The sequence below is a fragment of the Paroedura picta genome, chromosome 3 (genome assembly GCF_049243985.1).
Source record: "Paroedura picta isolate Pp20150507F chromosome 3, Ppicta_v3.0, whole genome shotgun sequence".
Classification (NCBI taxonomy): Eukaryota; Metazoa; Chordata; class Lepidosauria; order Squamata; family Gekkonidae; genus Paroedura; species Paroedura picta.
In genome coordinates, this window is record NC_135371.1 from 11733802 (window position 1) to 11756128 (window position 22327).

Below are 22327 nucleotides of genomic sequence, written 5' to 3' on the forward strand. Positions count from 1 at the left end.
TGGCGGCCAAGGAGGCAATGGGGAGGTGCCTCCCCATTGCCTCCTTGGCCGCCATTGCCTCCGGCTCGATGGGGAAAAAGGAGTGGTTATTTCTAAAGTGACTCTGAGTTGGTATTAGCAGTTCAGACTCCAGCTTAAGGGTCCCATTGGTACATGGGAAGTGGGAAGCATTCTGCCCAGCTTCTGTGTCCTCCATTTGCTGAGCTTTCATTTGCTGAGCCTACTTTTATGTTACCCTTGCAACCCCTCTGTCCAATTTGAATCTTGGCACACGCAATAACATGCCAGGCTCTCCCTCTTCCCAGAAAGTTCTCCCAGGCTAAAAGATGCGGAAACTTCCAATTACTACACACATTCCTAAGAGCATGGATCAGTCCATCAAGCAGAAGACCTGTGAGAAACTATGCAGAATTAAAAGATGGGTTAAGAACAGGTCAAAGGGGACCTTACTTAGCCAAAGCTTAGATGGATATAACAAGCCAAACATTATAAAACAGTTCAAGGAAATATGACATATAAACATGTCAAGGAAGCATTACAAAGGAAGACCATACCGGTGACATTATACAAACAAGTACGACCATGTGAACTCGCCTATAAATGTACAGCTGAGTCTTGATAACAATCAGCTGTATTGCAGACCAAAGATAGCACAGGGAACGGCTGTGTGCACTTTGTATTTCTGTGATCATTTCCAAGAAGACACACCCAACCAGCTGACATGATGTGGAAAATAATCTGGTTATTAAAAGGAAGACATAATCGGCTACAAAATAATCAATCAGCATAGACACTGGTCGGCATAAAGAACAACCCAAAATGTCTGGCTTGTACATTCCTGATTTGTTGAATGGCAAATGTGCCCTGCTTTCTTTGTCCCCCAGGAATGGGATGTCAAGTGATGTTTTAACAGTTTAGTGGATTCCCTGCGTAGTGTGGCAGTGGATCATTCTTGATCCAGATCTCTCTGGGTCTCACCCCCAAAAAGGACATGCTGGTGGCAAGATTTAACCAGATCTGGAAATGCATGCTCAAGAAAACTTGGACCTCTACCGCTGGGTTTAGTTTAACTGTTATTGTATTTACCACCACTTAAGAAACTCCCTCATTGAGCTAACAACAGGTACTCATGGACTGACGAGGAATTCCAAACTGCACAGACTTTTCTCTCTCCGGTTCCAGACACTTTCTAGTTTCCAAGACCCAATTTTATAACATTTTTAAATAATGTGACTGAAGAATAAAGGTAAAGGTATCCCCTGTGCAAGCATTGAGTCATGTCTGACCCTTGGGGTAACGCCCTCTAGTGTTTTCTTGGCAAACTCAATACGGGGTGGTTTGCCAGTGCCTTCTCCAGTCATTACCGTTTACCCCCCAGCAAGCTGGGTACTCATTTTACCGACCTCGGAAGGATGGAAGGCTGAGTTGATCATGAGCCAGCTGCTGGGATTGAACTCCCAGCCTCATGGTCAGAGCTTCATACAGCTGCTTTACCACCCTGCGCCACAAGAGGTTCTATGACTAAAGAATATACCGGCATAAAAATGCAACATTACAGCTGGCTTTAAAAAGAAAGAATATATCTCTACCTAATGCATCCTCCTCCTGAAGAGCTACCAGGAGTGCGTTTTATTCTCACAACAACCTTATGAGGTAGGTGAGGCCACAGGAGAGTGACAGCAGATCATCAGGCAGCAGGTCACCCACTCTTCGAGGTATTCAGGCTGTAGGACTGCCAATGCTCAGGCAGATCCTGCCTTTTGCTTCCCGCGGCCACTTCCAGAAGGAGGAAGGAACGTTGGAGGGAAGGACAGTAGGAGGAGTCGAGTTCAGTTGAATTCTGCCCCAGGGAGAGAACCTGTTGTGGGTTTTCTGGGCTGTGTGGCTGTGATTTGGTATGCCTGTTTCAACAGAAGCAACCTATTGCTTCTGCTTCAGGAGCACCGACACAGTACTATGTATCTATGCACAAATCAGAAAGGAACTTCTGGCTATTCTTTTTGCCATTATTAAATCCCCCTAGGAGGTCTCCTGCCTGACAGGGAGGCCACAGAAATGCCCATTCTCATGCTGCTGGAGGGAAGATGCAACCAAACCATGTGCGTCTCTTCTCCACCACTCTCTGAACCTTTGAGGCCTACCGTGCAAGGTAGCTGTGCAGATGAAACTGGATGCTGTTATGCCTCCTTTTTCTTCCTGTTTCTTCTGTACAACAACCCTGTGCAGTAGGCCTCAAGTGTTTCATCTTCACAACATCCTGGGTGGGAAGACTTAAATGTTTCTTCTGCACAACAATGCCTTCCAATCTTCAAAGCAACAATTTCTGCCTGGGGAACTGATCTTTATAGTATGGAAGTGAGCTGTAATTCCAGGAGCTCTCCAGGCCCCACCTGGAGGTTGGCTACCCCTGGATTGGAAATATTCCTTGAGGTTTGGAGGTGGGGCTTCAAAATAGTACAATGTTTCACCCTCCAAAACAGCCATTTTCTGGGGAGCTGATCATTATAATCTGGAGATGAGCTGTAATTCCTGCTCTCCAGGCCCCACCTGGAGGTTGGCTACCACCTGAGTTGGAAGTATTCCTTAAGGTTTGGAGGTGGGGCCTCAAAACATTATGATGCCTCAGTGTCCACCCTCCAAAGTAGCCATTTTTGCCCGCAGAGCTGATCTTTATAGTCTAGAGAAGAGCAGCAATGGCAGAGACTTGTAGGCTGAGGCTGCGTTGGAGCAGTGTGGGTGTGTCCAGCTAGAGTTTGTATTTTTGGGTGCAAACAGACAGACTGACAGACTGACCACCAAGGGTCCTGTGAGTCTGGAAAGGGCAAGGAGTTCTAAATAAGGAATATTTAGAGCCTATAACAGTATGTAATGAACAAATAGCTGGCTGGAGAAACATAAGAACTGAAGTGACTTTGCTCAACCCTGGCCTGGTAAATAAAAAACAGTATTTGCCAGGAAGGTCCTATGAAATCAAAGGCATAAGTGGCCCAGAATTTCAAGTGGAGTTAGCTTTACAAGAAAGTGGACAGTGAGACCTTGCGGGGAACTAGCTGATCCACTTTTATGAGGCAACTACTTGGCCTTGCGGACAACAACAAGGACTGCAGTTGCCAACAGTAGGCCTCAGGCTTCAGAAGGGCAGACATCACCAGCCAAGCAACAGACTGTGCTAGCCAAGGGGTCTCTGTGGCCATGTGCATTCCTTTTGAAGGGGCGCACATGAGGGGCTTTCTCCTCAGCCTAACTGTCTGGAGATGAGCTGGGAGATCCCCCGACAATGAGTCAAAGTACCAGAAAATTACTCACATTTTTGTAGTATTTGGATTTTATTGACCACACCAAAGTAAAGGAGGAGGATGTGGTATATTTATTGTAAGTAAACAAATGAATCCATGCAGGCTCAATAAACTGTTTACTGAAAGAGCCTGCTAATAGGAGAGTACCAAAGTTCAACACAATTTTCAACAACACAATATTCAACAAACAGGTCCCGGCGAATTGCCCTTGTTTTGATATACTTTGTCAGTGTATAATACAATCTGCATCAAAAAAATTTTTTTTAAGATAATGAGGGTGTTTCCGCACAAGGACCAATGTTGCCAATTGGTTCCACAAAGCAGAAACGCTATTTTTAAAAGTGCAATCTCAGCATTACGCATACCTGCCTTTGTAGTGGAATCCAGTAGCGTTTCAATCGTTTCCCACAGGTTTCCGGTCTCCCCCCGCACGGGTGCAATTTTCGGCCGAAAATAAAGGGAACTTGCAAACGGGGCTGTGTTGTGCTTGGGGACTTAGGGGAGCTTTAAAGCACTTCTGTGGAGGGACTATAGCCAGAGAAGCCTCGCTGGGTGAATGAAGCCTCGCTGGTTTGTTGCTTTCCGCTCACTCCAAGAAAAAAAAATGGCAATCGCTTCGCTGGAAGTTCAGAGGAGAGAGCCAGGGGGAGGGACGTGGTTGGAACCACAACAATGGGAACGCACAGGTCTTTTTCGCTAGTGTTGCAGATTGTTCGCAAGAGTGTAGCACTTTTCGGAGGGTGAATCCACTTTTCCCGATTTCCCTTGAGGCGCTACAACGAATCGCTTTTCGCGGGACTGTTTCAGGAGTGTTGCAGATTGTGTGCGACGTCTTGCGGAACTGCAAATTAGTAGCGTTTAAAATTTGCAAGCCTTCGGCTACATTAAAGTCGTGCGGAATGGACCTGAATATTACACCATTCCCAAAAGCTCTAAAGTAATGGAGAAGCTGCAGATATCATGTAAAGGTAAAGGTATCTCCTGTACAAGCACCGGGTCATATCTGTCCCTTGGGGTGACGCCCTCTAGCGTTTTCATGGCAGACTCAATACGGGATGGTTTGCCAGTGCCTTCCCCAGTCATTACCGTTTACCCCCCAGCAAGCTGGGTACTCATTTTACCGACTTCGGAAGGATGGAAGGCTGAGTCAACCTTGAGCCGGCTGCTGGGATCGAACTCCCAGCCTCATGGGCAGGCAGCTTCAGACAGCATTTCTGCTGCCTTACCACTCTGCGCCACAAGAGGCTCTATGCAGATATCACAAATGCCTCTAAATTCCTCCCCCAAAGAGATTACAAACTTCACAAATGGACAAAAAGAGTTTTAATGGGCAAATGCTTTAGCTCTCGCCGTCTCTAGGAATGTGCCGTGGCAATTGCTCATGCCGTTCAAACTACAATACCATTTGACAAGAGCCAGCTTGGTGTAATGCAGCAGTTTCTTTGCCGCGCCCCCAACTTTGGTGCTGAAGCCCAGCGGGGACCCAGCCAGAGGAGCTGCCAGTTTAGCGCTGAAGAGGCGCTTCCACCGGGTCCCCCCAAATTGAAAACAAACCTAGTTCCCCTTAAATTGTCAGAGGCTGTGTGGGTCTCCTCCATTTAAAAGAAAGGCCTGCCGTAGTCATACTTTACCCACTGAAGGTATTCGATCTCCAATACGGCAGGGCAATTTAAAATCAGTGACTCGTCTTATGCTTCCCTACCTAAAATGCTTACAGTGTAGTCTGAGTTAACATTGAGCTAAAAGCCACATCCTTTCTGGTTCCTCTGCCCTGGGTGAAAAAAGAGACAACTATAAAACAACTCAAGGCTGAACGAAACATGTTCTAAAGGATGGGAACTAGTAGCTGTTACGGGAAAAGAGAAGCTGAGTCAGCCATAGAGGGCTATTCCAATCGGAAACCAGCCAGAGGAAATCCACGCCTACTGGTTATTATTTACCAAGCTGTGTAGTGTGCTTTCTAAGCGTAGTCCATAAGTTCACACAGCTCCTCGCCCTTGAAAGGCAGCACTGCGGTTCCAGCAGCTCACCAGACGTCCCTGCTGGTGAATGAACTGTCATGCTTTCTCCAGCGCTCTCCGCTCCAGCTCTTCCTGCATGCACCGTGCATCACTTCTCACGCTCAGCGGACCTGTACCCCCGGGTGGAAGACAACCTTCTGTTTTAGAAAGCCAGTAAAGGTAAAAAACAAAAAACAATATACAGTACTGTCTTTCTTTCTTTCTTTCTTTCTTTCTTTCTTTCTTTCTTTCTTTCTTTCTTTCTTTCTTTCTTTCTTTCTTTCTTTCTCTCTCTCTCTCTCTCTCTCTCTCTCCCATCCCCTCCCCCTCCCTCCCTCCCTCCCTCCTTCCTTCCTTCCTTCCTTCCTTCCTTCCTTCCTTCCTTCCTTCCTTCCTTCCTTCCTTCCTTCCTTTTCTGATAACCACTGAGTATTTTTAGAAAGCAGGTGAGGCTTAGTATGGCTTTTGCCCGGGAAGGATTCATTGACTGCAGATTTTTAATCCTGTTTCTTGGGCAACAGATTTTTTCAAAAATGCTTTCCTGTGGGATTGTGAGGCATCAAAATTCCTGCTGTTGTTTATTTGAGATGGGCCTGCAACATTCAAAATGTGATGCAATAGGCGTTGGGAAGTAAGCCACTTTTTAAGCTCAGGGGAATATTTCTAGCAGCAAAAGATGTAGAAACTGCCTTGACATTATGCGGAGAGTCAGTTGAATCTCAGAAAGAAGGCAATCTAAGAATAGCTTGTTTGATAGAGAAAGCACAAATATTTTTTTAAATGTTTGTTTGTTTATTCTATCGATTTATATACCACCCCTCTTGGACTAGCCGTCCTGGGGTTGTCAAAAACATTTTAAATATACAATAACAATAAAATTAAAGATAAAGGCTTGTTGTTGTTAGTTGCAAAGTCGTGCCCGACCCCATGGACAATGATCCTCCAGGCCTTCCTGTCCTCGACCATTGTGAAACATTTCATTGGCTATTTTATTTCTTAGCAGCAGGACAGCCTTCTGTCCAAAACATTGACTGCTTCCTTTTCGCTCGTCCCCCACCCAGTTATTGAAAATGACCAGTGAGTGCAGTTATTCAGTTTCTCTTTCGAGACCAGCTACTTAAGTTACGAAATTTCTCCAACCCATGTAAACAACACCAGTTAGGTTTAGAAGAACCATTCTTTCTGGACAGAGATCTTCCCAATCTGCTACATGATACAACAGTATTAAAAGAAGCCATTCCCCCCCATTGCTAGAATCTTCATGTACTGCTTGAAGGCCAGCCACCGGGGAGGAAATATGACTGCTGTCACGGCTACCGCTTCACGGTCTAAGACAGGGGTAGTCAAACTGCGGCCTTCCAGATGTCCATGGACTACGATTCCCATGAGCCCCTGCCAGCAAATGCTGGCAGGGGCTCATGGGAATCGTAGTCCGTGGACAACTGGAAGGGCCGCAGTTTGACTACCCCTGGAAGTGATGGAGCATGCTTTTAATAGTAATTTAATTTTAACTTTAAGTGGTTTTACAAATGTTGCGCATGGTCTATAAATGCTGTTAGCTCCACCGAGACTGTGTCAGAGAGGGGCGGCCCCCCCCCCAAAATCTAACAAATAAAAAATAATTTAAAATGTGTCTCATAAAATATACGAGGCAATAAGGAAGATCTGAAAGGGAATTAAGTGGACGTCTTCTGAACTGGAAATTTCATAAATGACAATGTTATGCCTGTGATACAGCAGGACAGGGTTTCCTGACTGGTTCGAGGGCCCTGGAAAAGTTTCCTGAATGGGTGGGAGCTAATAATTTTTTCATATATTTTTAAATTTGTTAAACAATTATCTGGTGTTGGTAGAAAGAAACTGAATAGGAAGAAAACTGAAGTGTGTCATGAACAGGGGATACTCTTACACAGGATACAAAAAAGGGCGAAGAAGAAGAAGAAGAAGAGTTGGTTCTTATATGCCGCTTTTCTCTACCTTGAAAGAGTCTCAAAGCGGCTTACATTTGCCTTCCCTTTCCTCTCCCCACAACAGACACCCTGTGAGGTGGGTGAGGCTGAGAAAGCCCTGATATCACTGCTTGGTCAGAACAGGGGTGGCCAAAGTGTGGCTCTCCAGATGTCCATGGACTACAATTCCCATGAGAGCACATCTGGAGAGCTACAGTTTGGCCACCCATGCCTTAGACATCTCTCGTAGTAAAGAGTTCAGCGCTGTTTATTGAATCCACAGAGGGCATATCAGGACACTTTGCAAAAGGAGCCTACTGCAATAAACAATTTGCTAAGCCAAACCTGGAACATGGCTACCCTCTGAAACTATAGACTCATAGAGTTGGGAGGGGCCATCCAGGCCATCTAGTCCAATCCCCCTGCTCAGTGCAGTACCCGCCTCATGCATCCAAGTTAAGAATCTGTCCAGCTGCTGCTTGAAGACTGCCAATGAGCGGGGAGCTCATCCCCTCCCTAGGCAGCCCATTCCACTGCTGAACTACTCTGATGCATTTGAATTTTAACTGCCTATGTATAATATGAGATGCATTTCCTTTTGGTTTCTACCTCTTTAAGATCTTAGTTGCTGTCCCTTTGCACTTTTGACTGCTCAGCTCAGCAGACTCCGCTCTTATTTCCTTTGGCATCTTTGTTCTTATAACTGTACATGAAACATTGGATTACAGGGCCTAGTCTGCACACATAGGATAATGCACTTTCAATGCGCTTTGGCAGCTGGATTTTCCTGTGCAGAACAGGAAAATCTACTTCTAAAGTGCATTGAAAGTGCATTATCTATTGTGTGCAGACTAGGCCCAGGTATTTTTAAAATTCTAATTGTGAGCTTTGTGTCCTCCTTCCTTTTTCTGTATGGTTGACTTAACTAATTGACATTTTATTTGTTAACTAGGGGCAAAGCCCATTGTATCCAAGAATACAACGGGCGCTAGAGCTTGGTAGTGGGAAGAGGAAGGGGAGGAGTTGTCCAGTCCGTAAGGGCATGGGGTTGAATGTGTGTGTTGTGTGGGAGGTTGTGGTTGCATGGTGACCAATGAGGGCATGGGTGTGGAGATATGGGTGTCAAGAACCTGTGGTGTGGAATGTTCGTTGACTGTGGGAGAGGACTGACCTTTGGGAATTTTGGCATAGTGGTTACAGATGAGCTTTCCAGAGCCATGTCCTCAGATATGTGAAGGGAAAATCAGACTGGAGACCCTTCTTAGGGGAAGATTACATGGCAACCAATTCCTCCCGGTTCTGCGTCATTTCCCTTCTTGTGTGAATTAGGCTACAGAATTGAAAGACTTGAGGCCTACTGCACAGGTTGTTGTGCAGATGAAACAGGAGACAAAAGAGCCAGCTTCCTCTGCAGAATAACGCTGTGCAGTGGCCTCAAATCTGCAGAGTTGTAAAGAAGAAACACATGGCTTGGCTCTGTCTAACTTCCGGGCAGAGCAGTATTTTAAGTGAAAAGGGGCTTTTCTGTGGCCTCCCTGTCAGGCAACTGTTTGGCAGAAGGGGAAAGCCCCCCCCCCCTCTCAAAAGGAAGGCCCTCAGGCTCCCCTGCGTTGCTCTTGGAAAGGCCTCCCTTTGCAGCAGGCCTGAAGGGAGGGGGGGAGCACTCTGCAGCCTCCTGCCAGCTCTGTCAGGGTTCTGAGGCAATTTGCAGTTGGACATGACAGTTAGGGCAGCCTTGGGGCGACAAGGGCTGGCGTAGCCTCTGTTCTCATCCCCCTTGGCAGCTCTACTGACCTCCTCTCCCTGCGGTGGTCAGGAGCAGACTGGCAGCCAGACTGGGCTGGGTGAATGGAATTTTGGTCTGTCCTGGTGAGGGGCCAATCGGAAGGCGCTTTGCGCCTTCCGATTGGCCGCTCCACTTGTCAGTCCGGGGCCAAGGGGCCAATTGTTGCCCCCCCCCAATCACGGACTGAGCCCACCCCAACACCCCTTACTGTTTTATTAAGAGGGAAAAGATGATTTATGATTTAAATGTCATTCCCCCACACCCTTGTGATTGGCTGATATAAACTGTGTTTTTGCTTTAAAGAATCTGCTTAGATGTAGCATGCATGTAGATATTTTGACCCTAGTCTTTTTCTAGACCATTCACAAGTGCCCAAGGCCAGGCTTCAATGAGACTGCAACTGAAATGTATTTATTAGTGTTATGTGCCCATGTCAATCTCTGTTAGTTTTCCAGGGCTGCTGGTGGGATCCTCCACTCAACCCCCCCTTTTCAGGGTCTTTCCTGCCTATGCTTTGCCTTGCTGCAAGAGGCAAGTGCTATATCTGCACCTCTGCATTTCAAACGCTTTCTCCTGAGAACCTAGTTTCCTGCCTGATCATAGGGGTAGGAGCCAAACCTCCATATCAGGGGTCGTCAAACTGCGGCCCTCCAGATGTCCATGGACTACAATTCCCATGAGCCCCTGCCAGCGAATGCTGGCAGGGGCTCATGGGGATTGTAGTCCATGGACATCTGGAGGGCTGCAGTTTGACGACCCCTGCTCTATATAGCCTCTTAGGTCCATTGTTCAAATTGTCTCCGTCAATTTCCTTGCTGTGAAGCCTGACGTTTTGGGACTTTGCTGTGCAAGAAGGTGAACTTCTGGGTGAGATTTCCATGGGCCGTGACTGTTAGCAGGACCTTTAGAAATTGATGTATGTCCCTCATTCAGAAATTGGTCTATTTCACTGGGATTGTGTACACTTCTTGTGTTATTGGGGCATCATTCCAGTTTGGTGTAGTGATTAGGAGTGCGGACTTCTAATCTGGCATGCTGGGTTCGAGTCTGCACTCCCCCACATGCAGCCAGCTGGGTGACCTTGGGCTCGCCACCGCACTGATTAAACTGTTCTGACCGGGCAGAGATATCAGCGATCTGTCAGCCTTACCCACCCCACACGGTGTCTGTTGTGGGGAGAGGAAAGGGAAGGCGACTGTAAGCTGCTTTGAGCCTCCTTTGGGTAGGGAAAAGCAGCATATAAGAACCAACTCTTCTTCTTCTTCTTCTTTACCAAGGTTGTTTACAATGCACATAAGGCTTGTTTGAATTGTATATAATAACAATTTGTTTTTTGCACTATCAAGGACAATTGTTTCTACCATCACCCCTTTCGTTTTGTGACCTCTGGTAGTCAGTATCAGGGGAGGCCTCGGCCTCTATGCCTTGCTGCAGTTGTTGGACCCCCAGTGGAACTGGTTGGCCACTATGATCTGATCCAGGCTTTCTCAGCTTTTTTTAACCACTGAGAAACCCCTGAAACATTTTTCAGGCTTTGAATAACCCAATAATTTGTGCCACAGTGGGAGACATAGCTATATACATGCCCGCCCAAGGCCCCTCCCCTTTTTGCCCCCTCCAGGCCCATCATTGGCCATTTTGGGAGTGGGGGTGGGTGGGTTGACACGACCATATATGGTGACTGCACCCAATAAACGCTGAACAAAATTTAAAGAGTATATAAACATTAATTCCCACCCATTTGGGAAACCCTTGCAGGGCTGTCAAGGAACCCTGGTTGAAAAAGCTTGAGGCCCTGATGTTTTCTTTCAGGGAGCTGTTGCTGTGATGATCAGATCGGTTGTATTTGCTCTCTTATCCCTGGTCTTTGGCAATCTTCTCTTCATTATAGTAACTGATTGGTCATTTCCAGGTGAGGTTTCTTGCTCTGTTCTTATTCTTTAATTCTATGTTATTATTGTTAATACTGGTTCTTACCGATATTGTTATGATTATTGCTATTATGGTTATAATGTATCCCCCTAGGTTTTATGTAAACTGCCCTGAGCCTTTTGGGAGGGCGGAAATATAATATACAAACAAACAAAATATGTCATCTACATACGGATGAATCACAAAGGAGATGACAGACATGGCTCAGATGCTTATTGAAGTTGTCTACGGGCAAGGCCCTGACCTGGATGGCCGAAACTAGCCTGATCTCATCACAACCCGGGGAGCCCCCGGGGAGGGCGGTATATAAATATAATAAATAAAATAAATAAAAATAAATAAAATAAACTTGGAAGCCACTTGGATGGGAGACCCCACCAAAGAAGCCTGGGGTAGCAATGCAGAGGCAGGCAATGGGAATCCACCTCTGAACATCCATTGCCTTGAAAACCCTTCAGAATTGCCAAAAACTCAGCTATGACTTCGCAACAAAACAAAAGGGGGAGCCCCTGGGGAGTCCTGGAATGGGGGTGGGGGGATAAGTTGGCCTAGGTCTTCATCCTATCAAGGCAACTTTGCAAAAGAAGGCACCGGACTAGATGGACTGCTGTTCTCATCCATCAAGGCTACTCTTAGGTTTCTATGAATGTCTCCATGGTGCTATTGATAAATGGATCCCAAGCTGTTGGGATCCTTGGCTTATGCCTTTGGCTATCCGTCTAGTCAAGTGATGGGTTCATGTCCTCCCCTTAATCTCTGGACTGCCTTGTGCACAACATGCACCCGAAAGCCTCTGCAGCCACTTCTGCTAAATAAAACCTTCGGGGGGGGGGGGGAGGTTAGGCACATGAAAAACCCCAACTGCTTCCTCTTGAAGTCACTTCACATGTTAAGGAAACTGCTGCCAGGATGTGACTAGTATATTAGGTTACGCTTGTGGCTGACTGTCCGGTGAACTCAATGGAGGTAGCAGCCAGGCAGGCTGCCTTTCCCTGCTCAGTCGCCACCTGATATGATATTTCCAACCTCTGGGGGAGTGCAACAAGGGAAGGGGGCGAATGCAAACAGGGGAAGGCTGCAGGGCTAGGAGAGGCTGGCAAGTTTTTGAAAAAAATGTTTTATAGTTTCTTTTTAAAGTTTATTAAAAAAAATAAAAATGGGGGAGGGGTTTGAGATGGCATTGAAAGACCTGCCAGTGCCTACTACCCATCTCTCCCTGCAGTAGCCTCGCATGTTTTTTTTTAATGGGTGAGGAAGGTTGCGGGGGAGGATGACGGAAGTGACAGGGGTTGGAGGGGTGCCAGGGCAGGGATGGCCCGACTTTTCCCACGTCTGCATGTCTCAGCTCTATGTCTGCCTTGTTCTGGTAGTGGAATTTAGACCCATGCACAAACAAGCAGTGATCGCAGCCTGGTGCCTTGTGCAGGAGACAGCTGAATTTGTCTGTGTGGGGTTTTGATGGTAGGAATCTGTCTTGTGTGCTCAGTTTGTCAGTTCATGCCATAATATGGTGTAGTCTGCACATCTGGGATGAGGCCATTGTGGGATTAGCAAAGATCACATTGATCACATGAAAGCTGTGTTGCTGGTGGATACCTTTTGCTATTTCCCTGTGTGCAAAGAACAGTGCATTCTCCAAATAACGTTAGTAGCCCATCAATGGAAACCCCTGGGAGCTTTCTAGTGAGGGTGCTCTGAAAAACACAGTTGCTGACATTGTGAATTCACCCAGCCTCTGATGATACTCTAGGACCTATTCTGCACACAACAGATAATGCACTTTCAATCCATTTTAAAAGTAGATTTTCCTGTTCTGCACATGTTCTGGGAAGGACGATGTGCCAAAGCACATTGAAAGTGCATTATCCTATGTGTGCAGAATGGGCCTAGGAATCTCACAAATGTCTGTGGTAAAGACCACAGAGATTGATGGAATTCCTAGAATGTCATGGTAGCCTGTGATGTTACCCTCGAGATGTCATTGGAAATGACATCCTACCCTTGGCAATGCCATTTTCTCTCCTGCTGCATTGATGGATGGAGGGCAACTTGGTGTGGCAGCAGGCAATTGCTGCAGCTGCCTGTCAACTAGCAGCCATGAGTGCTTAGGTTTTGCTTTCATCCATTTACCTTTTATTTTAAAAAGAAGAAAATCACCCTTGAGATGCTCTTTGGGAAAGGAAGAATGCGAGTGCCAATGGCAGCTCCCCTCCTTGAGCTTGCTCTTCCAGGGAGAATTGTAAAATAGAGATGCTTTCTCTTGTTAGTCTAACTCAGGGGTAGTCAAACTGCGGCCCTCCAGATGTCCGTGGACTACAATTCCCAGGAGCCCCTGCCAGCATTCGCTGGCAGGGGCTCCTGGGAATTGTAGTCCACAGACATCTGGAGGGCCGCAGTTTGACACCCCCTGGTCTAACATTTGATAAGGAAAAGCTCTTTATGCAGTAATTTCCACGGAGCAGGAACATTTGTGGGCCCATTTGAAAGGCCTTTCTAGTCCCTGGGATTATCCCTGCCTCATCTGAGGGGGCCCAGTTCAGTAATGGAATAAATTCCTAGGGGATCTGTAGAGCCTCCTTCTTTGACCGTTTTCAAGAACATCTGGGACAGTTACCTCTTTGGGGGAACTTTGTATACAAAGCGATCCACTGAGTGTGCCTCGTTGGGGGACGTGGCGTCCATAGGATAACTTTCCCTCTCTTCAGTGAAGGTTCTAGGGAGAGGATCTAAGCAGCAGTACTGTGCGGTGGATGTCTCTGAAACCTGCCGTCCAGCCTGCCCTCCCTGGTGGCTTAACTATGAAGGGAAATGCTACTTCTTCTCAGAGGAAGAAGAAAACTGGACTTCCAGCCAAAGTTTTTGTGCTTCCCATGGCTCTTCCCTGGCTGTGATTGAGACAGAGACAGAAAAGGTGAGGATAGCACATATGCACGAGTAGCATTTAGAAGGGGGAGGGAATCAGTTCTTCCAGGGCCAGGAAGAACTCTAGAGGCATTAAAGCACAGCAAACTGTTGGCCGATGCAAAAGCAGAGGAGATCTTGGTCGCAATGGTGTATCCAAATGGAAAATTTCCCTGCAGTTTTCTTCCACTGCCACAGGAAGGCTTCTTTATTTTGTTTAAAGAAACTGGTAATACCTAAGGGGCCTCTTGTGGCCCAGAGTGGTAAGGCAGCTGTCTGAAAGCTTCGCCCATGTGGCTGGGAGTTCAATCCCAGCAGCCGGCACAAGGTTGACTCAGCCTTCCATCCTTCCGAGGTCGGTAAAATGAGTACCCAGCTTGCTGCTGGGGGGTAAACGGTAATGACTGGGGAAGGCACTGGCAAACCACCCCGTATTGAGTCTGCCATGAAAACGCTGGAGGGCGTCACCCCAAGGGTCAGACATGACTCGGTGTTTGCACAGGGGATACCTTTACCTTTTACCTTTACCTTTAATACCTAAATTGCTCCAGTGCTGTATCATTGACCATTTTTCGAACGACCTTTGTATTCCATTGTCATACGGGTTGCGAGTGGAGTCTTTATGTCATTTCAAATGAACCCACTTTTAGTACCTCTGGAATTTATTTACCTGTTCATACAAACCCACTTGCATGGGGTTAGGGAAATATGTTTGAGCAGTTTTGAGGGCGACAGCTTCCTTCCATTTTCTACCTCTTTGTTTTGTTTCTGAATCACCGTTGGTGTGCTGTTTAAAATGCCCATAGAGCTTCCTACAATGCCGCTTCCCCCGCCCTCTGCCCTTTTTGGCTGTGCAGTCTTCCTATGACTTCTTCTGAACGTTCTAAGTTGAGTGTTGTAGCGCCAAGTTGGTACAGCACTCCAGTCAACGGAGTCAATGGAATCCGGGCATCTCAATGGCGCTGCTATAGCACTGAAGTGCTATTCTGGTTTAGTGCTATAGCACTCAACTTAGAACGTTCAAAAGAAGTCATAGGAAGATGGCAGGAGGGGGAAAGCAGGAGGGGGAAAGCAACATTGCTTGAAATGACCATGGCGCTTCAGAGACAGCCCGTTAGGAGAAGGAAATTTGCTGTTATTGTGTGCAGCCAGCAAACACAGTGCATGGAATATAGCACTGTACAATCAACAGTTTAATGAGGGAAGCCTCATAACAGGAGTGTGCCAATTTCCAACAGGATACCAGACGAGTCCCAGCTTGGTGTCGTGGTTGGGAGTGCAGACTTCTAATCTGGCGAGCAGGGTTTGATTCCGCGCTCCCCCACATGCAACCAGCTGGGTGGCCTTGGCGGTGCCACAGCATTGATAAAGCTGTTCTGACCGAAGAGTCCCTGGGCTCTTCTCCTGTTGGGCTTGGCACAGCCTGCAGACTCTCCCTGGGCTGCTGCACCACAGCCACAGGTGGGCCCAGGACAGCTCTTGGGCTGTGCTGTTGTTGCCCCCAGGCCCACTGCAGAGTCCCAGGTTGTGCTGATGCTGGACCCAGCCTAGCTCTTGAGCTCCTCCTTTGCCAGAGGTAGAATCATAGAATTATAGAGTTGGAAGGGGCCACACAGGCCATCTAGTCCAACCCCCTGCTCAACGCAGGATCAGCCCAAAGCATCCTAAAGCATCCAAGAAAAGTGTGTATCCAACCTTTGCTTGAAGACTGCCAGTGCGTTCCCTGTACAGATGGGGGCCATACCTCACTAAAAATACAATGTATGTATTCTCAGCTGTCTTTAAAAAAATGTATTTAGAGCCAGCCCCTTTGTTGCAAAGTTTGAAGGGACACAGTCAGTACCTTTTGTAAAAAAAAGAAAGAAAGAAAGAAAGAAAGAAAGAAAGAAAGAAAGAAAGAAAGAAAGAAAGAAAGAAAGAAAGAAAGAAAGAAAGAAAGAAAGAAAGAAAGAAAGAAAAGAAAGCTGGGAACAACTGACAATTATAATGGTGTAGTTCCAGAGGGAAGCTGAGTTAATCTGCAGTAGAACAGAAAGAGGAAGAAGAGTTGTTTTTTGGCACCCACTTTTCACTACCCGAAGGAGTCTCAAAGTGGTTTACAATCCTCCTCCTTTCCTCTCCCCACAACAGACACCCTGTGAGGTAGATGGGGCTGAGAGAGTCCTGAGGGAGAACGGCTTGGTCCAAGGTCACCCAGCTGGCTGCATGTGGAGGAGGAGTGGGGAATCAAACCCGGTTTTCCAGATTAGAAGACAGTGCTCTTAAATACTACACCAAGCTGGCTCTCTCTTCGTCCAGCAGCACCTTAGGGGACAAACAACATTTTCAGGCATTGACTCTCTTAATTTTCTTACACTTTCCCTGAATTCACCGGGCCCTGGGAGCCATTACCTGCCTCTGGATGCTGTTTTGGTTGGCATTGGAAAAGGTCTCTGTAGGAGAGAACATGATCACCTGGCCCAATCAGGATCAGGCCCTCCTGGCATTGTTCAGTGGCCAGATTCTTGTCTAAAGTGGGTCAAAATCATGGATGCTGTACTATCTAGTTTGGCCCCAAGCCACCCCCTCTTCCTTGTCCTCCTACCACAATGCCTGCCTTGTCCATCTAAAATAGATTTTAAGATATCTCAGGACTTCAAATGTCACACATTGTCAATGAAATCTAAATGGTTAGCTGTGTGTATAACCAGGGATGGGAAATAAACTGTACGGAAATATCAACAGTGTTTGAAATGTTTTTAATGCTTGGTGCCTTGGGCACCCTGAGTTGAGTGGAAGAGTGGCATAGAAATGTTTCTAAAAAATTTAAATAAATTGCTATAACTCTGTCTTTGTGTGCATGGAAGGCATTCGTCCAGAATTTCGGGTGCTCTTTTGATCACTGGATTGGTCTCCAGAAAGAACCTGGCCAAACTTGGAAATGGGTAGACGGGACAGAATTGAACAACGGGTGAGTCCTTGCTTCATTTAATTTTTTTTATTTATTTGATATTTGTACCATGCTTTTCTCACCTAGGGGGTCCCAAAGTACCTTGCGACTTCATTGTCTCTTTCTCCACCATATCCTCACAACAACCACCTTGCAAGGTTGTGAAAGACGCTCAAAGGTCCTGCTCCTTTCCCTCAACCACCAATTCCCTAGACACCTCTTTGGTGTATGTGAAAGGCAATTAACGGCCAATCAGAACCCATGGAATGCTGGAGGCGCCTGATTGGAAGGAAGGGGAAATAGAGGGGAGGGGAAAAAAATCTAGCTCTATTCCTTGCTCCCCTATCCCGAAATGCAAATAAACATTAATGCCCCCCACCCTTTCTCTTATGTTTCATGATGGAGGGAATAAGGTCCAAAGTCTCCTCTGTTACCTAGGGATACCTCAGAATCCATTGGAGGGGAGGGCTGTGAGGTGATGTAATGCAGGGATTAAAATCAAGTTATTTGTTTGTGGCTTTTAAATCCCCTTTCCTCCTCCAAGTGACATTGGAGGAGGATGGAATTGAGAGGGAAGCTAAGTTGCAGTTATTGGGAGAGGATACTGTAAGAAATCATGGTGTGGCATAACCAGGTTTCAGTGTTAAATTGGATCCCAGATCCATCCCGGTCATAATCTGGTTCTGATTGGCTCTGAAAGGGACTTGATGGGGAGGGCAAGCAAGGTAAGGCAATAGGGAGATTTAGGTGAGATTTAGGTGAGATTTAGGGCTCCTGTTATGCCTTCTTGCTAGCTGCTGCTCGGAGTTGTGTCAGAGAAGAAGAAAAAAGTTCACATTCTGTGCACCATGATATCACTTCCAGGGAAAACCTGGAAGTGTTGTTGGGTAATTTTAGGAATTGTCTGATACTCTATGGTTCTACTGAATGTATGTTTTGCTACGTGGTCTACTAAAAAAAAAACTGCCTCTGTTTTTGTAGGATGGAGGTGAAAGGAGAAGCAGGAGGCTGTGCATTTCTGGATTCTGACTCTGTTGTTTCCTCAAGTTGCCACAGAATAAGAAGGTGGATCTGCAGCCATCATGATATCTATACAAAAAAAGGCAGTATTCAGGCACAAAATGACTTGGGGGGCTGTGTTAACCTTTACCATAAAAAGGCATAAAATTCAAGTTTATACCTGCAACTACTATTGGCACAAACAATGTCTGGTGTACGAAGAAGAAGAGAAGACAACCCTGCAGGGGGCATCAAGAAGACTGTTAGATAGATCAGAGTGAACCTTTCTATCTGTTAAGTGTAGCTTCTTGTCTGTCTCTAGATGGCTACTCTTAGGGGGAATTTCCTGCTTCTTCTCAGAAGCTACAGTTCCCGTCTGTCTTTCTCTCTTAGTTAGGCATGTAGTCAGCTCCTATCTCTGTCTCTCCTCTGCACTATCAAGTATGGTAATTCTTTAATAGGCCTTTTCTGATTCTTAAATCAGGGTGTGCAACCTTGCTGCCTTATTTACTCTGCTAACAGCTACATGATAGCCAGCCCTCTCCCTCAGAGTCCATCTCTATCCTAATTAAAAGGCCTAATATATCCTCAAAGGCTTGCCAAAATAATTGTGTGAACAAGAATGCAGAGGGGCAGAAAAGCACAGGAGATTGTCCGTGTTTGCCTAGAACATTCCATGGTCCATGGCCATATATCGGTAAAAGAGAAAAACAAACCATGATCAGTGTAAAACCAAATAACATCGCTGTGATTTTATAGTTAATAAAAATACAAATGGTCCTTGCAAATCACATAGAGAACAGAAAAATCTCACGGCTAATAATCAGTTACTGTTTAGTCTGTTTTGAAGCGGGGAGGAATTAATGCTCCAAGGAGCAAGGAGTTGCCGATAGAGGAGAGTCTACGACATGGCGAGGCCGCTCCGCCGGCCGGGAGAAGGCTTGAGAGAGCCTCGGGGGCCGGGTGGGCCTGCTCCCAGGCCATCTAGCGCCCATTTCATTCCTGAGTGAAATGGGCTTTAGATCTAGTACGAATATAATTCACATAGTTAAAAACAATTTAAATTTAAATTAGGTTTAAAACCACGACAAAGAGACGAGCCCACCAAAGAGTGCTTGGGGGAATGGAACCACCTAGCCAGCTACAAGGCTTGGCTGCCAAAAAAGTAAGGAGCCTGCTGGTGGGTGGGTGGGTGGGTGGGTGGGGCTGCTGAGAGCAGCCATCTGCTGTGGTTCTGGCTCTAACTTGTCAGTCGCCTTCCTTGCCAGGAGACCCCATCCCTGGCAGACATCTTCATCTCCAGCCTGGGCCCCCATGCCTGGCTGGCTGCACTGTGCCACAGGGCACATTAGCCCAAGGTGGACCCATGCTTGGGACTCTGACACCCAGGTTTGCTCAGCGTCATCAAATCTTGATTCTTACCTGGAAGGGAGGCCACCAAGGAAGTCCAGGTTTGCTGTGCAGTGACAGGCAACACCCCTGAACATCTTTCACCTTGAAACCCCTCCAGGGATGCCATAAGTTACCTGCAACTTGACAGCACTCTGCGCCACCATCGTACGAGTTAGAAAACAGCTGCTTCTGTTTATTAACAAAACACCTTGGAGGAGGAAAGAATTTCCAAGCATTGACTTTCAGATACAAGCAAAAAAAATGCATCAAAAGTGAATTTGCTACGATTCTCATTACTTCTCATCAGTCAAGTGCCCATGAACAGCAGTGGTTTCCTTAACATCACGGAACTGGAGGAAAAAAGAGAGATCTATTGGAATCCAGCCTCTGTTTAAAAATTTCCAAAGATGGAGAACCCACCGCCTCTCGAGGAAGCCTGTTCCACTGAGGATGGCCACCCTAGCTGCTTCATCAGGTATTGCTATAACTCGTGTCAGGAGCTGGAACTGCTCATGCTGTCTTCGAATGACCAATGAGTGTGTTGACTGGCACCTCCCTAATATTGCCATAATGATCAAATGCTTTTAAATTGCCAGTTTTTTTTTGGTTTTGTAAAAGAAGACTAGGAGCCTCTTGTGGCGCAGAGTGGTAAGGCAGCCGTCTGAAAGCTTTGCCCATAAGGCTGGGAGTTCAATCCCAGCAGCCGGCTCAAGGTTGACTCAGCCTTCCATCCTTCCGAGGTCGGTAAAATGAGCACCCAGCTTGCTGGGGGGTAAACGGTAATGACTGGGGAAGGCACTGGCAAACCACCCCGTATTGAGTCTGCCATGAAAACGCTAGAGGGCGTCACCCCAAGGGTCAGACATGACTCGGTGCTTGCACAGGGGATACCTTTACCTTTACCTTTAAAAGAAGACTGGGAGAGGCCCAGTGGTGTGGCTTGTTGTTGTTGGTTCCGGCCACAGCAGGACTGAGGAAGCAAATCTACAGGGGAGCCTGCAACATGGCAGCCCTGTTCGGGGGCATTTTATTGGAGCTGTAGCATTATATTGGAGCTGTTAGGAGACATTTTATTGGAGCTGGCAGGGGCTCCTGGGAATTGTAGTCCATGGACATCTGGAGGGCCGCAGTTTTGACTACCCCTGGCTTAAATACTCTCTCTATCCTTCCTTCCCACTGGCTATTCCCAAGAACGTAGAAAATGATCCAGAAAGAACTAGGAGTCCTCTGTCTTGTGATATTTAAAAGTGAGATTTGCACAAACTTGTACCCCAGGGCTTGGATAGGGCAGACCACAGAATGTCAGTGAGAAAATGAAATGGCAAAAAAGATTTATGCGATCTGAAAAGGAAACCAGAGCTAAACTTACCAGCATCAGTGGCTAAAATTAGCATCGTAGTTAACAGAAAAACACCGGAAGAATACCAAGAACAATGGCATTTTTAAACGGATTATCTAGCTAAATAGAAACTAGATTCGGAGAGAAGATGGATCTCATGGGGGAGGGGAACAGGGGCTCGGGGGGGGGGTACAGGGGAAAACATATATTCAACCATACAAGTATGCATATTTCCTTTTTATCCTGTTCTTTTCTTATTCTTATATTTAAAAATAAAAAAATATATATAAATAAATAAAAAGAAAATGTTATGAAACAATCAGAGCAGTAATATGGTATGGCCTATCCACCCATAATGCTCCAGGAACAAATCAGCTCTGCCTGGACCTACATTCCTAAGAAAGCTTAGCGTGTTTAGTGTTTGAGCTCTCCCCTAACAAATATCCAGGATTTGCCTTTAGTCAAGGCATGTATCTCCTGTCCTAGAATATATCCTAATGGTGCTTGACTTCATTTTTTTTTGGGGGGGGGTGGGTACTTATGTTACAGATTCTGTCATTGGCAATGAAGGCAAGGCTGTTTCTTCAGGCTGCCGCAAAATACTGCCTTGCATTTGCAGCAGACCTGCTGAATATCCTTAGGCCATTTCCAGTCACGTGGAACACAAGCTCCTCAGGGCCTGTAAGACAGAGCTATCCCAACGGACCTGTGGTGGAGGCCAGGAGAATAACATCTTTCACACCTTTCGGCTGGCCTCCCTAGAAGAAGAACTTGAAGAAAATCTGCTAGAACACCAGGGGAAGATGCATCTGCTGCATCAGGGGAAAATGCATACCCTCAAAATAACAATAGACTATCGAAGGCTGGACTTCACTGTGTGATTTTAATGAGCAGCAGGAGGGTTAGGGGTTTTTAATGTAAATAAAGCCATCATCTCTTGAGGGGAACTGTAGATTGGGAGAGGCTGATGGGGAAGATTCGGCTATGATCATTAGGGATGGGATTGTGGGTTTTTTAAAAATGTTTTTCCTGTTTTTATTGTATCTTTTATTGTTGTTAGGTGCCTCAAGCCAGAAGGCTGGGAGCAGCAGCCTAAAAATATGACAAATAAATAAATCTATCCATCAATTCATTCATCCATCCTCTATCTATCTCTCTATCTAGCCATCCACCCATCCATCCATCATCTGTCTGTACATCCATCCATCCCTCCACCCACCCACCCATCCATCCATCATCTGTCTGTCTATCCATCCATCCATCCATCCATCCATCCATCCATCCATCCATCCATCCATCCATCCATCCATCCATCCATCCATCATGATTGGTACTTCTCATGACATGCTGAACGTTTGAAAGGCTCCAGAGCAAACCATGCCTGACAGGAACCTTCTGAACATTAGGCATGCCAAGATAAGTCCCCCGGACCCACAGGATGCACAAAGAAGCCTCTCTGCCCCTTGCAAGGGTGGCACAGGGGCCAGGGAACTGGGCAACACAGCTCTCAATGTGGAGGGATGCTGCCCCACTCTTTAACTGCCCCACCAAGCCTCTCTGCACTCCACAAAGGCAGCGCCAGGTCCAGGTCCCAAAATCCATGACCGGCTGATGAAAATAAAAGATAATCTCATGAAACGAACAGCCCACCAATGAAACAGAGATACTCCCGGATTAGATATATCATGACCGAGTGTTGTGCATAAAATGGAACTTGCAGCAAAACCGGAGTCATTTCTTAACTTCACAGGGCTTTTATGGTTCAGGTAAACACACGTGCCTTGTACATATCAGACCACATAAA

General features: G+C 46.5%; 1 protein-coding gene and 1 long non-coding RNA gene across 2 annotated transcripts in view; both read left to right on the plus strand.

Annotated features, from left to right (window-relative positions):
* The first annotated feature begins 71 nt into the window (after positions 1-71).
* On the plus strand, positions 72-17808 carry LOC143831516 (uncharacterized). Its single transcript, XR_013228899.1, has 4 exons — positions 72-5476; positions 10844-10943; positions 16711-16814; positions 17775-17808. It is a non-coding gene; the product is annotated as an uncharacterized LOC143831516 (long non-coding RNA).
* A 1189-nt stretch (positions 17809-18997) lies between these two features.
* LOC143831515 (uncharacterized) overlaps positions 18998-22327 on the plus strand; it is a 33184-nt gene continuing 29854 nt past the window's right edge. The window contains exon 1 of the mRNA XM_077324559.1: positions 18998-19659. The gene's annotated coding sequence lies outside the window, so the exon portion shown is untranslated. The remainder of the gene's footprint in view (positions 19660-22327) is intronic.